General features: G+C 44.2%; 1 non-coding gene across 1 annotated transcript; it reads left to right on the top strand.

Annotated features, from left to right (window-relative positions):
- The first annotated feature begins 1,546 nt into the window (after positions 1-1,546).
- On the top strand, positions 1,547-1,651 carry LOC112204701 (small nucleolar RNA U13). Its single transcript, XR_002938368.1, has one exon. It is a non-coding gene; the product is annotated as a small nucleolar RNA U13 (small nucleolar RNA).
- The last annotated feature ends 11,289 nt before the right edge of the window (positions 1,652-12,940 follow it).

The raw sequence follows: 12,940 nt of genomic DNA, 5'->3' as shown, positions 1-12,940 counted from the left end.
ACCCCATCTCTACTAAAAATACAAAAAATTAGCTGGGTGTGGTGGTGGGCACCTGTAGTCCCAGCTACTCGGGAGGCTGAGGCAGGAGAATGGTGTGAACTCGGAAGGCAAAGCTTGCAGTGAGCCAAGATCACACCACTGCACTCCAGCCTGGGCGACAGAGCGAGACTCTGTCTCAAAAAAATATAAATAAATAAATAAATAAATAAATAAAGTGATGTGGCAAAAATGAATTCATCAATAAATATTTTCCCTCAGTGCAACATACTAGAAGTTCTAACTTCATACAAAGACCACAAAACAACTACAAAGCCATTTTGGTTCGAAGGTAGTATTGTGGGGGGAAGAAGCCTATTTATTGATTTTTCTCCTCATTCTCACTAAATAAATTTACTCTTACAAACACGTTAATTTTTCCCTCTGTTTTTTAATTTTGGATATGGAATCTTGCTCTGTCACCTAGACTAGAGTGCAGTGGCACGATCATGGCTCATCATAATCTTGACCTCCCAGGCTCAAGTGATCCTCCCACCTCAGCCTCCTGAGTAGCTGGGACTGCAATCACGTGCCACCATGCCTGGCTGATTTTTGTATTTTTTTTGTAGAGATGGGTTCTCAGTAAGTTGCCCAGGTTGGTCTTGACGTCCTGGGCTCAGTAATCCTCCTGCCTTGGCCTCCCAAAGTGCTGGGATTACAAGCAATAGCCACCACACTTGGCCAAACAAGTTAATTTCTATCAAAGATAAGAGAGTGACTCTTTCTTCCTAGTGTCTGTGAATACATTCACAAGAGGCAAGTAGGAAGGAGAAATGATGTACCTTCAATGCTAAAAGGAAAGTTGCCCCTGTTAAATACTGACATGATGATTTGGTCCATGTTCACAATGAAGGAGTCAGGAAATTTAAAGTTTGATCTTTGAATAAGAAATGGGATATACCACGCTCTTATCCCAGCTATCAAGATATTCAAAATAAATAAACTGACCAGCTTTATAATTTCATGACTTTGGATTAAAATGTCACCCACTAATCTACTGGGTAAGAGTAAGAGACAGCCCAGCCAAAGAGATGGACAATCAATCAATATCCATGATAGTGAAATACGTGAATTCAGCTTTCTGATTTTTGGGTTTTTTGTTTGTTTGTTTGTTTTTTGTTTTTGGTCACGCCGCACGTGAACCCATGAATTCCGCTTTCAGAATGTTTAATCTAACCTGCTTTGAACAAAATTGTGAATTTTTTTTTTTTGAGACTGAGTCTCGCCTTGTCACCCAGGCTGGAGTCCAGTGGCGTGGTCTTGGCTCACTGCAACCTCCATCTCCTGGGTTCACGTGGTTCTCCTGCCTCTGTATTCTGAGTAGCTGGGATTACAGGCGTGTGCCACCATGCCTGGCTAATTTTCATATTTTTAAGAGAGACGGAATTTCGTCATGTTGGCCAGGCTGGTCTCAAAATCCTGACCTCAGGTGATTCACACACCTCGCCCTCCCAAAGTCCTGGAATTACAGGTGTGAGCCATTGCACCCGGCCAAAATTCTGATTTAATGATGCTTTTGTAGTTCATGGGCATGACCATCGAGTGTTTACATGCATGTGTGAGATATGACACCTTCTGAACCTTGTTACGGAGTTGGCAAGTTACCCATCTAACCTGAAAAAAAATTCTTATTTAACCTTTCTAATTATCTAGACCAGTAGTCAACCAATATCTTATGTAAAGTGCCAGACAGTAAATATTTCAGGCTTGCAGAGCCTAGAGTCTCCATTGAAACTACTCAACTCTGCCATTATAGTGCAAAAGCAGCCACAGCCAGTGTGCTAACAAATGGATCCCTCCGCCTTTCAGTAAAACTTTTTTTTTTTTGAGATGGAGTTTTGCTGTTGTCGCCCAGGCTAGAGTGCAATGGTGTGATCTCGGCTCACCGCAGCCTCTGCCTCCCGCCTCCCAGGTTCAAGTGATTCTCCTGCCTCAGCCTCCTGGGATTACAGGCGTGTGCCACCACACCCAGCTAATTTTTGTATTATTAGTAGAGACAGGGTTTCATCATGTTGGCCAGGCTTGTCTCAAACTCCTGACCTCAGGCAGCCACAGGCTGCAGTTGGCCAACCCCTGATCTAGACAGGTTGGATTTTGTTGTTTTATCTATGAAACTTTATGACAAAATGATGAATTTCATTGTGCTTTTTCTTCCAACCATTTACTTTGGCCTGTTGATTTTACTTGCTTGTCAAATAATAGCCTTACAGCAAAATTGTCCTTGCTCTCTTTTTCCCTTAGTTTTCTTTGCCACGAATATTCAGTTTAATTTATTGAACATCTGCTAAGTCATAGGCAACATTCTAGGCCCTGAAGAAACAACTTGAAGACCCAAGATACCTCGCTCTGGGGGATAATAGTCTTTTCTTTTCTTTATTGAGCTGGAGCCTCGCTCTGTCACCCACTCTGGAGTGCCGTGATGCGATCTTGGTTCACTACAACCTCTGTCTCCCGGGTTCAAGCAATTCTCCTGCTTTAGCCTCCTAAGTAGCTGGGATTACAGGTGTGTGTCACCACATGTGGCTAATTTTTGTATTTTTAGTAGAGATTGAGTTTCGCTGTGTTGGCCAGGCTGGTCTCCAACTCCTGACCTCAAGTGATCCACCTGCCTCGGCCTCCCAAAGTGCTGGGATTACAGGCGTGAGCCACCGCACCTGGCTGATGTTAGCCTTTGAGGGTGACTTCTGTAAACAAATTGTCCCTTAGTGTTATGCAGCTGACATGGACATTTCTAAACGGAACACTGGGCTCACAGCGGGTAGACAGAATTATGGCCCCCAGAGATGTCCACGTCCTAATCCCCAGAGCCTGGGAATATGTGACTTTACGTGGGAGAAGGGACTTTGAGATGCACTGTGGATCTCAAGATGGAGAGATTATCTTGGATTATTTTGGTGGGTCCAATATCATCAGAAAGGTTCCATTCAGTGAAAGAGGGAGGCAAGAGAGTTGCTGCAGAGAGGGAGATGAAACTTGGTAACAGAGATCAGAGTGATTTGAGGAAGGGACCACAAGCCAGGGAATACAGGCAGCCTCCAGAAGGTGGAAAAAGCAAAGAAACACATTTTCTTCAAAAGCTTTTAGAAGGAACACAGTCCTGCCAACACTGTGATTTTAGGACTTCTGACCTCTAGAATTGTTAGGTGAGGCGAGATGGCACCATTGCACTCCAAACCTGTTAAGTCATTAGGTTTATGGTAATTTGTTACAGCAGCAGTAGGAGTAAAGACGGGGGCCAGGGAGTGAGGTAATTCTGCTGAGCAGAATGGGAAGTAGATGATGGGAGACCAGCACAGTGGTTAACGCCTAGAATCCAAGCGCTTTGAGAGGCCGAAGCGGGAGGATTGCTTGAGCCCGGGAGATCGAGACCAGCCTGGGCAACATAGTGAGAACCGCTCTCTACAGAAAAATTTAAAATTTAGCTAGATGTGGTGGCGTATGCAGGTGGTCTCAGCTACTCAGGAGGCTGAGGTGGGAGGATTATTCGGGCCCAGAAAGTCGAGGCTGCAGTGAACTGTGATTGAGCCACTGCACTCTAGCCCAGCAACAGAATGAAACTCTGCCTTAATAATAATAATTATTATGTAATTATATTTAATTTAATTATTTTTAAATTATTTTAATTATTATTATTATTATTATTCTTGAGGGAATGGTTCTTGAACTAGTTTTGAAAGATAAGGTTGTGTTCTAGAGGAGAAAAGGGTTTGGGTGGCAAAGGCCTTTCCAGGCAGAGTGAGCAATTCAAGAACAGATTCAGAGGCACAAAATAGGCTGGTGTCTTTGGGTAGTTTTGAGAAATTTGCTAATTCACTTGCTAATTTAACATCCTGGTTTTGTCCAAGCCGGGCTACAGAGACAAAACCTGGAGAAGGGGATCAACTTCTAAGTCACTGTGAGTGGGAAAGCAGTACTTCCCTCTTATGCCCGAAATCCCCTGATGTCACAGCTGGAAGAAAGCGGGCCATGCCCGTGCCTCTGTCCCCTGTCACTGAAATTTTGCAGCTAGAGGCTACTGCCCTCAGCTGTGTCGCTCAGTCCTCCCACCTTGATCATCTCTCAAAGGAGCTTGCAGAAATGATAGGGAGAAATGTTGCAAGAAGTGTATTTGTAACTGTAACGTTAATTCATTTAATAAACTCTTTTGGACCAAAAAATAAACTCTGGATGCCTACCTTAAAAGAAAATACAGCCACATACCAGGAGAGTGCTTACATGGCTAAACTGCTGCTACTTTTCCAAGTGGATTGCTGTTCCTTCAATATAAAAGGCAAAAATGGGCCAAGCGTGGTGGCTCAGGCCTCTAATCCAGCACTTTGGGAGGCTGATGTGGGCAGATTACCTGAGGTCACGAGTTCGAGACCAGCCTGGCCAACATGGTGAAAACCCATTTTTACTAAAAATACAAAATTAACTGGGCATGGTGGCACTTGCCTGTAATCCCAGCTACTGGAGAGGCTGGGGCAGGAGAATTACTTGAACTTGGGAGGCGGAGGTTGCAGTGAGCTGAGATCATGCCACTGTATTCCAGCCTGGGCAAAAAGAGTGAAACTTGGTCTCAAAAAAAAAAGCGATTGGTGTTTTTCATTGAGCACATTATCAGCTCTTTGCCAAAAATAACTATGTACCTTATAGTGGGCTCATATGTGAGATTTTTCCCACCAAAGAAAGGCAATCTAGAGTTTCGGTCATGCAGGTAGAGGTGTTTGTTTTCAGAGTTCTGCCACTGACCATTGGTTGTTTCTGTTTTTGTCATGAAAAAAAAAATGCATGAAACAAAGATTAATCGCTCATTTGAGCAATGACTTTGCTCTGATGATACTATTTAAGACACGAAAGTGTATTTGAACTGTCGCATTTCGAACAAGGGATCTGGCTCCAGGAAAATACTTCTCAAGTGGGACCAGTTCTGATTCAGGCAGACACCATCAAAATAAGGAAGCATAAAGAAGAATAAAGAGCCAGGCTCAGTGGCTCACACCTGTAATCCCAGCACTTTGGGAGGCTGAGGCAGGCAGATCACCTGAGGTCAGGAGTTCCAGACCAGCCTGGCCAACATGGCAAAACTCTTCCCTACTAAAAATACAAAAATTAGCAGGGCATAGTAGCACGTACTTGTAGTCCCAGCTAACTTGGGAGACTGAGGGAACAGATCAAAACCCTGTCTAAAAAATAATAATAATAAGGATAAAGAAAGAGATAATTTATGAGTGTTTAGCTCACACATATGCTCACTTTTCCTTTCTTTTTTATATATATTTTTTGGGACGGAGTCTCACTCTATTGCCTGGGCTGGAGTGCAATGGCGTGATCTCAGCTCACTCCAACTTCCGCCTCCCGGGTTCAAGCGATTCTCCTGCCTCAGCCTCCCGAGTAGCTGGGATTACAGGCATGCACCACCATGCCTAGCTTTTTTTGTATTTTTAGTAGAGACGGTTTCACCATGTTGGCCATGCTGGTCTCGAACTCCTGACCTTGTGATACACCTGCCTTGGCCTCCCAAAGTCCTGGGATTACAGGTGTGAGCCACTGTGCCCAACCACTTTTCCTTTCTTAAATTGAAATTCTCCTGTAATTCCAGAACTTTGAAAGGCTGAGGTGGGAGGATCACTTGAGCCCAGGAGTTTGAAACCACATTGGACAACATGGTGAAATCCCATCTCTCCAAAAAAAAAAGAAAAAGAAAAAGAAAAAAAAATTTAGCTGGGCATGGTGATGTATACCTGTAGTCCCAGCTACTTGGGAGGCTGAGGTGGGAGGATCACCTGAGTTCAGCAGGCAGAGGTTGCAGTGAGCTGAGAAGGCACCACTGCACTCAAGCCTGGGTAACAGAGTGAGACTCTGTCTCAATAAATAAATAAATAAATAAATAAATAAATAGTTGAAGTTCTGCTTGCTAAGGTTTAGTCCAGAATGCTGTATTTGAATGGAAGCTACTAGAAGATAGGAATCATACCTATTCATGGTTGCATCTCCCATAGTTCCTAATACAGTATTTTACACATTCTAGGTGTTTAAGACAGTGAACAAATGATGAGTGAATGAAAAGATGAATTAGGAATAAAGAAATGAACAGGTTGTCCTGCTTTATCCTGGTAGATTTGGATTGGAGAAAATAATGGAAACATCAATGGCATTTTAACCCTGCTACTTATTGCCATATTTTATCGCATTTACCAAATTATCCTGTTATATTAGATTTCTTTTGTGCTGATTATCCTGTTGTATTAGATTTCTTCCATCACGTGCTGACCCGCTTGTTAAAAGACGAGCACCATTTTTTCTAGGAATTGCTGAACAAAAGCCCACCAGATTCACATCAGGTTCGTAGGTCTTTAAACAGGAATTCAATCCGACCCTGGCAAACCATTGAAATTCTGATCCCTTTCCCCATCCAGGTCTGTGCTGTGAGGGAGGATATCACATTGCTGAACTTGTAATAAGATTCAGTCGTTCTGAGAAATATAAATTATTTATCACTTACTCCCCATTTTATGGGCTTGATGGTATTTAGAATTATATTACCCAGCATCATAAGGCTCCCTTTTCCGCATCTCGCAGTACTGAGCCCCTCTGGTAAAGGGAAAAATTGGCACATGTGGTATAAGGGTGACAGGCTTTCCAACAGATAGATGAAGTGATTGTATCATTTAATCCCAGCCACTTACTGCATAAGTCTTTATGAAGGAGAGAATCACAGTAGCTATTTTTCCCCTTCAAGGACATAAGCCAAGGGATAGTAATCTTTGATGATTGAGGTATCGGTTTGACCGGTTGGCAAAAATGCAGCAACCTTCACCAAAAGCAGAGTACCGTAGGAGCTATGTGGGTTGTTATTCTTCCACGACTGCCTCATGAGGAACCTTCTGCTAGTTCAAATCAGAGGGTATCTGGAAAGAGGTCCCCTGGCAGATAGCTGAGCATCTAATTCCAGGGAGAGAAATATGAGTGCACTAGGAAAGTAAAGATCAAGGTACAGTGACTTGCTGAGCTTATTAACTCCAACACCCTTATAGTTGACCTCCAGAGTCCAGCAGCTCTATTCCTGGTGGTGAGCAGCATTTAGCAGAAACTAGACATAAAGCAGAGAGAAAGTTGGCGGTTTTGTCTGATAATTTAAGACTCTTAGAGCTGGAGCCATTCACCATCAAAGATGCTTGTAGGTGACAAAGAGACATTCGTACTTTTAAAAAATACAAATGTAAACTGAAGCAATCCTGGGCTTGGGACTTGCCAAGGTATTTACATCTCTCCTAAAGAAAGGCAAACAGGATCAGGGTTCAAGATCATTTAAGCAGAGACAGAAAACAGCCGCCTCAGGAATCAGGGAGCTGCATATGTAATTCAGGTAGACAGTATGAGCTTGTGCATGTCCAAGATGTACACACTGATAGAACCAAGGATAGATACATTAATTAGAAAGGAGGTTCTGGCTAAAAGACAAGAAAAATGAAATAATCAATATGTCAAGGGGAACTTGTTTGCAGTGATGGATGGAACATATGGTAAGTGGTGACCCCTGGAAGGCAGTCAATATTGATGGAGTTAGACGGTCATTTGGGCGCTGTTTACAAAGAGGGTGGGGCAGAAAGGTGCTGCCCTCTCTGAATGAATAGACTGCAATGCTTTGGAGAAGCCAGTCAAATCTTGATATGGAATAGATTTCACGAATAAGCAATCTTGGGATTTCTCTAGGTTGAAACATATTCATTCTAATAAGTCCTTCTTGGCACAATTAGCCTTTCCTTTCCCTCCTCACATTGTCTTTTATTTTATTCTGTGTTCTTGTAGCAGGAGAAAATTACCCAACTGCCTCTCATAATGCTCTCCTTATAGAATGTAAGCTCTGTGAAGGTGGGGGGATTTGGCTTGATTTTCTTCTCCCCTGCTTTATCTCCAGTGTCTAGAGCAGCATCTGGTGCTTAGTACATGCTCCATCCATATTTATTGGAATGTCTGCCTTTCCCCTCTTGGTTTTTCTTTCTACTCCTCACTGCTTTTCCCATGAATTTTATTTATTTATTATTTATTTATTTATTTATTTATTTTGAGACAGAGTCTTGTTCTGTTGCCCAGGCTGGAGTGCAGTGGTGCAATCTCGGCTCACTGCAATCTCTGCCTCCCTGGTTCAAGCGATTCTCCTGCCACAGCCTCCTGAGTAGCTGGGATTACAGACGTGCGGGCGCGACGACACCCAGCTAATTTTCGTATTTTTAGTAGAGATGAGGTTTTACCGTGTTGGCCAGGCTGGTCTCAAACTCCCAACCTCAGGTGATCTCCTGGCCACAGCCTCCCAAAGTGTTGGGATTATAGGTGTGAGCCACCGCGCCTGGCCTCTACTCCTCATTGCTTTCTACTCACTTTCCTGTTTCAACTTGCTTCCAGAAACCTGAGCTAGCTAGGATAAAAACAAATAATAGAAACCTTTCTATGGTGCTGAAAGCATCTCAGATTTATTGACTCCCTTCCCTAAACACTCTCAGTAGAAAGAATCCATTGGGTAACAATTCTGGCTGAGTCATCATTCAGTCTGTGCTTGATTACCTCCACAACAGGGAGCTCGCTTCTATTCTGAATTCTCTATTGCATTTCTGGAGATTTTGAACAGTTTCATTGTCTTGTTTTACATTTAATGTGATATGCCTTCTTACAACGTTCACATACCCGTGATCTTACCTAGCATCAACCCAGTAAGTCTATGGACAATCTATTATTTGAAGAAAGACACGTTCCCATCCCCCACCCCCAAGCTAAACATAGTAGTTTATGGATTCCTCATCATGCTTGAAATCCACTTTTGGCTCCATGGTAACCTGAGAATGTCTCCTTTTAAAATGTCATGCTCAGAGGTGAATCTGTTTAAATAAAACAGTGGTTTGACCAGCATAGAATAGAGTAGGATTATTTCCTTTCAAGAACTGAAAAATCACACATATATGAATTGCAGTACCAGTAAGGCTCAAACAAAACTTTTTTGCAATGACATTTTAAAAAGCATCCTCAGCCAGGCACGGTGGCTCACGCCTATAATCCCAGCATTTTGGGAGGCTGAGGCGGCCAGATCACTTGAGGTCAGGAGTTTGAGATCAGCCTGGCCAACATGGTGAAACTCCGTCTCCACTAAAAATACAAAAAAAATTAGCTGGGTGTGGTGGTGCATGCCTGTAATCCCAGACACTTAGGAGGCTGAAGTGGGAGGATTGCTTTAACCCGGGAGGTGGAGGTTGCAGTGAGCCAAGATCATGCCACTACACTCCAGCCTGGGTGACCGAGTGAGATGCCATCTCAAAAACGAACAAATAAACAAACAGAAACCATCCTGATGCTTTTCCTTTTCATTCATGCTTCTGTCCGTTCCATGATCTTACTTGTTTTTGGTTCTTAGGCCAGCCTGTGAGGGTTACTTTGCAACCTGATCATTATCTATTTCTGGGTATTTATTCCTTCTAGATTTATATCATCTGCATAGTCCTAGGTCTGCATTTTCCTAGGTAAGGTGAGCACGTATACTAGGTGTCCATCCAAGCTACTGATAACAGGGTTGAACAGGACATCCCCAGAAAGCAGCATCTTGCCATCCCACTAGAAACCTTGTTTCAGGGTTTATGACTGTTATCTACTTTCTTCAGGAGGGTAGTATCTCTCTGTGCAATAGATACACATTCAGCTAACATTAGACCATCTCATACACCTGATCTTGCTGAAATTGTGACATGTGTTTGAATAGCATGTTCTTCAGCTACAATTGTAGTGTATCTATCAAGAAAGAAAATGTGGCGGGGTGCGGTGGCTCATGCCTGTAATCCCAGCACTTTGGGAGGCCAAGGTGGGCGGATCACTTGAGGCCAGGAGTTCAAGACCAGCCTGGCCAAGGTGGTGAAGCCCCGTCTCTTCTAAAAATACAAAAATTAGCTGGGCATGCTGGCGCACACGTGTAATCCTAGCTACTCGGGAGACTCAGGCAGGAGAATTGTTTGACTCCAGGAGACGGAGGTTGCAGTGAGCCCAGATCACACCACTGCACTCCAGCCTGGTGACACAGCAAGGCTCTGTCTCACAAAAAGAAAAAAAAGAAAAAAAAAGTAAAAGAAAGGATGAAGTCCAACAGAGCTTAAAGGGGAAAGGAAGGAAGGAAGCAAGGAAGGAAGGGAAGAAAATATACAAGCCAGACACTTGCCCCTTACTATGGAAGAGAGGTGAAGGGTGGAACTCTCAGTAGAAAATTGGACTTCTGGCCACGTGTGGTGGGTCACTTCTGTGATCCTAGCACTTTGGGAGGCCTGATCACCTGAGCTCAGGAGTGCGAGACCAGCCTGCTCAACATGATGAAACCACATCTCTACAAAAAACACAAAAAAATTAGCTGGGCATGGTGGCATGCACCTGTAGTCCCAGCAGGTTGAGGCTGCAGTGAGCCAAGATCATGCCACTGCACTCTAGCCTGGGTGACAAAGTGAGACTCTCTCTCAAAAAAAATAAAAAAGTGGACTTTTTCTGAGCCAACTGGAATATATATGGAATCCTGAAAACTATTTGATCAGTTCTTCATTTCAGGTTCCATCCATAAGCAAGGGCTCTTAAACTAAATGGAATTCAAAATCAGTTGGTGGAGAGCTTGTTTAAAAAGCAGAATCCTGAACTCCACCTCCGAGGTCCTGAGCCAGTGGGCCATGGTAGGCCTGGGGAGTTTGTGTTTTCATCGAGTTTCCTTAGGTGGTTCTGTTGCTGAATGCCAGCGGTTCATTCTAGGTTTGGTTGCTCACCACACAGAAAGCCAATTGCTGAGACAAGGAGACTTGCCAGGAAGAAAGGCTTTACTATGGGTAACATTATTTGGAGAGACACGGGAGGTGAAACCTTAAGACCCTCTCTACTCTGCAACCCCTCTGACTACAGGCAGGGGTTTATATAGTGGGGAAGGAAAACAGGAGGGGTAGGGAAGACAAATTGGCCAACAGCCAGCAGTTGCATCTCATTGTCTGGGTGCTGTGCTCTGGAAAGCCTCAGTTTCCTGATACCATCAGGGAGGCCTGGTCAGTTTCTAAGACAGGAACTCAAATTAGGCCAGGCGCTGTGGCTCACGCCTGTAATCCCAGGACTTTGGGAGGCCAAGGCGGGCAGATCACGAGGTCAGGAGATCAAGACCATCCAGGCTAACACGGTGAAACCCCGTCTCTACTGAAAATACAAAAAATTAGCCGGGTTTGATGGCGGGCGCCTGTAGTCCCAGCTACTCGGGAGGCTGAGGCAGGAGAATGGCGTGAACCCAGGAGGCGGAGCTTGCAGTGAGCCGAGATGGCGCCACTGCACTCTAGCCTGGGCAACAAGAGCAAGACTGTCTCAAAAAAAAAAAAAAAAAAAGGAACTCAAATAAGACAAATGTAAGTTTTTCAAACTTCAAGTCTATGGGAGGATTGGGCCCTGTTCAGTTCTGATGCAGTTGGATGATAGACCGCATGTGGACAAACAGCCACACTGAGCCATGCAGTGCTTCACACTTGGCTCTTGCTCTCTAGCCCCCCAGTCCCCACCCTGCTCTCCATGATGAGGCTCCCCCAGAACCCTTGCAAATGCTATTGTGTGTGTGTGTGTGTGTGTGTGTGTGTGTGTTTTTTTTTTTTTTTTTTTTTGAGACGGGATCTCTCTCTCTCACCCAGGTTGGAGTACAGTGGCATGATCCTAGCTCACTGCAGCCTTGAACACCTGGGCTCAAGGGATCCTCCCTTCTCAGCCTCCCTTGTAGCTGGGACCACAGATGCTCACCACCATGCAGGCTAATTTTAAAATTTTTTGTAGAGACGGGAATCTCACTATGTTGCCCAGGCTAGTCTTGAACTCCTGGGCTCAAGTGCTTCTCCCACTTTGGTCTCCCAAAATATTGGGATCACAGGCATGAGCCACTGTGCTCAGCCCATGTTTCTGCTCTTCGCTTTTACAATTCTTTCTCCACATTTAAGTTGGCCCATCCTGTGATCTGTTCATTTGCAGCCTACCTTCCTAATACACCTAAATGAGGTTACATGTGTATAATTAAGGCTTTTTTTTTTTAATTTTTTTGAGATGGAGTCTTGCTCTTGTCACCCAGGCTGGAGTGCAATGGCATGATCTCGGCTCATTGCAACCTACACCTCCCAGGTTCAAGTGATTCTCCTGCCTCAGCCTTCCGAGTAGCTGGGATTACAGGCACCTGCCACCACGCCGGCCTAATTTTTTTTTTTTTTTTTTGTATTTTTAGTAGAGACGGGGTTTTGCTATGATGGCCAGGCTGGTCTCAACTCCTGACCTCGTGTCCACCCACTTCCGCCTCCCAAAGTGCTGGGATTACAGGTGTGAGCTACAGCGCCCGGCTGTGTATAATTATGGCATAAACTACAAGTGTTGGTAGAGATTGGGCCAGGCATCTCAGCAGGCTCAGGTGTGGCATATTAGAGGATGGGTTAAATTTTGTATAACCTGTAAGCAATGCCATTATGTGGTTGCCTTCTCTACATTTACCCAGGGACAGATCCAAACTTATAGCCTGTGAATCTGGTGACATTAATATCGCTTATTGGACAATGACTACTGGCCAGTTACCTTACATTTATTATCCTTTTTAATCATCATACAAGGGCACATCTGGGATTTGTAGGGCCTGAAGTTTGTACAATTTGGGAAGCTTGGTTTAAAAACACGGACAAAGCCCAGGTGTGGCCACTCATACCTGTAATCCCAGCACTTTGGGAACCCAGCATGGGTGGATTGCTTGAGCCCAGGAGTTTGACACCAGCCTAGGCAACACGGTGAAACCCCGTCTTTACAAAAAAAAAAAAAAAATACAAAAATTAGCTGAGCATGGTGGCACATGCCTGTGATCCCAGCTACTTGGGTGGCTGATGTAGAAGGATCGAGGCTGCAGTAAGCC

Source organism: Pan troglodytes, chromosome 8 (assembly GCF_028858775.2).
Source record: "Pan troglodytes isolate AG18354 chromosome 8, NHGRI_mPanTro3-v2.0_pri, whole genome shotgun sequence".
In the NCBI taxonomy this organism is placed as follows: domain Eukaryota; kingdom Metazoa; phylum Chordata; class Mammalia; order Primates; family Hominidae; genus Pan; species Pan troglodytes.
This window is presented reverse-complemented; position numbering and strand designations above follow the sequence as displayed.